This window comes from Dipteris shenzhenensis, chromosome 19 (genome assembly GCF_047967505.1).
Source record: "Dipteris shenzhenensis isolate YYH24624 ecotype China chromosome 19, Dip_SZ_1.0, whole genome shotgun sequence".
NCBI lineage: Eukaryota > Viridiplantae > Streptophyta > Polypodiopsida > Gleicheniales > Dipteridaceae > Dipteris > Dipteris shenzhenensis.
Window position 1 is genome coordinate 6362308 of NC_141614.1, and position 3544 is coordinate 6365851.

The window sequence follows — 3544 nt, forward strand, 5'->3', positions numbered from 1 at the left end:
GGCCTGTTTCAGCCCGTACAATGCCTTCTTTAGTTTGCAAACCTTGTTCTCTGAATTGGGCACCTCAAATCCTGGTGGCTGGAACACATATACCTCCTCCTTGAGATGTCCATTCAAGAACGCAGATTTCACGTCCATTTGAAACACCGGCCACTGCTTATGAGTAGCCAAGGCAAGTACCACCCGAATAGTTGTCATCCTTGCTGTAGGAGCAAAGGAATCCTCAAAATCAAAGCCTTCAACTTGAGAGTATCCTTGTGCAACAAGCCTAGCCTTGTACTTTTCCAAAGATCCATCAGATTTGTACTTGGCCTTCCATACCCATTTGGTACCAATGATCTTCCTTTTTTCTGGACGATCAACCAAGTCCCAAGTCTGATTCTTCATGATGCTGTCATACTCCTCTTGCATGGCACCTTTCCAATTTGGATCAACCATTGCCTCATCCAAATTCGTAGGCTCTTGAACTTTCATAATCTCAGCCATCAAGGCCATATTGACTATGTGTTCAGAAGCCCTTTTCTGCTCCTCTATCCTCTTTGATCGTCGAAGTCCATCTGCAGATGACTCCGCCAAGTCTGGAGCCGGAAGTCTGGAGCCGGATTCTTCTCATCAAAGAGTTGCCTTCCCCACTTTGGAAGTGGCTTACCTTGTGGAGCCAAGGCATGTTGTGGTGTTGGTGGAGTCTGTTCCTCGAAGTACTCCTCCTCATTCTGCAACTCTACTTTAGATACGGGCACAAGGTGAGTTACTTTTACGGCTGATGATAAAGTGGAAGGGCATACCTCCTCCTCCACTGTATGTGGCTGTTCCCAAAACACCACATCACGACTGACCACGATCTTCTTTGCCTCTGGATCATATAGCTGGTACGCCTTTGACTCCTGGCTATAGCCCATGAAGATACACTTTCTGCTCTTTGGATCTAATTTCTTTCTGGTGCTATCTGGAACATGAACAAAGCACTCACATCCAAATGTTCTGAAATGAGAAGCGGAAGGCTTTTTACCTGAGTAGGCCTCCAAAGGTGTTTTGCCCGTCAAGGCCTTTGTGAAGCTTCGATTGAGGAACTCTCCTTCTCGATCCGTGCGAAGCTTCTTTACCTTCAGCCCGCTTTCTTTTTCCACCATCTTTTGCCACTGTTTGAATTTTCCAAGAGCTTCAGCCTTATCTCGTAGAAAATACACCCACATGTATCTACTGTAGTCGTCGACGATAAGCATATAGTAGTTACATCCCCCCAAAGCTTGAGTCGGAGCTTTCCCACTGAGATCAGCATGAACCAATTGTAGAGGAGCCTTTGCCCGATAGCCGCTCTCATGTGGAAAGGCCTTCCTTTGTTGCTTGCCCATCATACAAGCTTCACAAGGTTCCTGCACCTTTGAGAGTGCAGGCAAGTGTGCAACCATCCCTGTTTTCTGCATTTCCAAAAGAATAGGATAACTAAGATGACCAAATCTTTCATGCCATACCTTACTGATGCCCACTCCTGAAGAGACTGTTAGTGCCGTCAGCTCGTAGAGATTGTTCTTCCTTACTGCCTTGCCGACCACCTTGCCCGCTGCATTAAGGATTTCTGCTCCGGTCCTCTTGAAACGCACCTCCAAGTTGCGATCAGTTATCGCAGCAACCGAAAGCAAGTTCTTCTTTAGCTGAGGAACTAGTAATACATCAGAAAGCTCTTTAGTTTCACCCTCTTGAATGGAAAGAGAGATAGTACCTGTACCTTCCACAGGGCATTTTGCATTATTACCGACCGTCACGTTCATGGGCTCTTGTAGAGGCTTGAAAGAGCTATACCAGTCCTTCTTTCTGGTCATGTGACGGGACGCTCCACTATCAAGGAGCCACGAATCATTCGTTGTTGAAACTTCTGTTGAGGAGCATATTTCTTCAATTGCAACCCATAGCTCCAACTCAGTTTCAACTGTGTTGGCAGATTCCTTGCCTTTCGAAGAAGACTGTGTAGTGCCGTTCTTTTCGTCCTGCTGCTTCTTTCTGCAATCCTTGATCATGTGACCGCTTTTGTTGCAGTAGTGGCACTTACCTGAAAACTTCTTCTTCTTACCATTCTTCTTCTCTCCACCCTTCCCTTTGGATGTGGTTGAGAATGCTGCATCACTTCCGCCATCGCGGGTCTTCATTCGCATCTCCTCCTCTAGAAGCATCGCGCTGAACTCTTCAAAAGTGAGGGGTGGATTTCTTACCTGCGTGTTGAGTGTCGTGACCAATGCATCGTACTTTTGTGGAAGGATCCGAATGCACCTTCTGGCCAACTCTTCGCTGGTCTTTGTAATCCCAACCGCCGCCATCTGATCACGTAGATTCTTGATCCGTGTGATGAATGTCTCAGCTGATTCTCCATCAGAGCACCTCTCTGCAGCAAGCATATTCTCCAGATTTTGAATTCTGGTCTGATTCCGCGTTTCATACTGACCTTTCAGTATGTTCCAAGCCTCACTTGCCTTGTCTGTGTGCTGAATCAGAGTCAAAACAGAATCACTTGAACTGGTAACAAGAGCGCAGAGTGCATCTGCGTTCCTTCGTTTCCATGCCCGAAGAAGATCTGCATTCGGTGGCGTTATGACGTTGGGGTTGTTTGGATTCGGTGATCCAACCGGTTCTGGATCCAATCCCAGAACAGTATCCAGAAGCTCATATGAATCCAAGATCGCGCTGATCTTGAATTTCCACAAAGTATAATTCGTCCCATCGAGCTTGCCTTCATTGAAGGCAGGTGGACAAATTCGCAACGGGGTTGGTGTAGCCATCCCTCCTAGTAGCCTTTGCTAACAAAGCTCGTTGAACTTGCAATAAAGTCGTTACTCAGATAGCCTGAGCTCTGATACCATGTAAGAAAATAGTACGCAGCGGAAGATAACAACAAAACGCAAGTACACGATGGAAAGCTGGAGAGAATACAAAAAATTCTGATATACCAAACTGCTGATACAACTGATGGTTGGCTGTCCACCCGTGCACTCTACAGACAGAGCTTCGATGGTGATCTAGACAGATGCTGGACGGAGGACTATGAGCGTGAAGAACTGGTGATCTGATGATAGGCGGTGGCCACTTATATAGTGTAAGTGGTTGACGGTCGGCCCTGTAATAGGCAGTCGGCCTAATAGACAGTCGGCCTGGAAGACCACCGACCCTTCAGAAAACATGCCGACGGGCAGATGAAGGATCGCGCATAGGTCATACCGTCGGGCCTGGGGCTACCGGTAGCCCCCGGACCCTGCCGCTGGGGGCTTTGCCCCCAGACCCCCACCGGGGGCCTGCGCCCCCCGGACCCCCTGCTATCGGGGGGGCTATCGCCCCCCCGAACTCCCCCTTTGTGCAGACGGGTATCTACTCTTGGCTCCTAAGCCGTCTCATAACCATCTGGTCTACTCTAAGACCCCTTCCAGTGTCTAAACTGGGGATCCCTCCCAATATCTGATACCCATCATGGCTTCTCCTCATATGGGGGCCTTACAACATTGGGTACACAGAATATTGGTGGGTTACATGAGAGGTGGACATTTGAGCTAACTCTAAC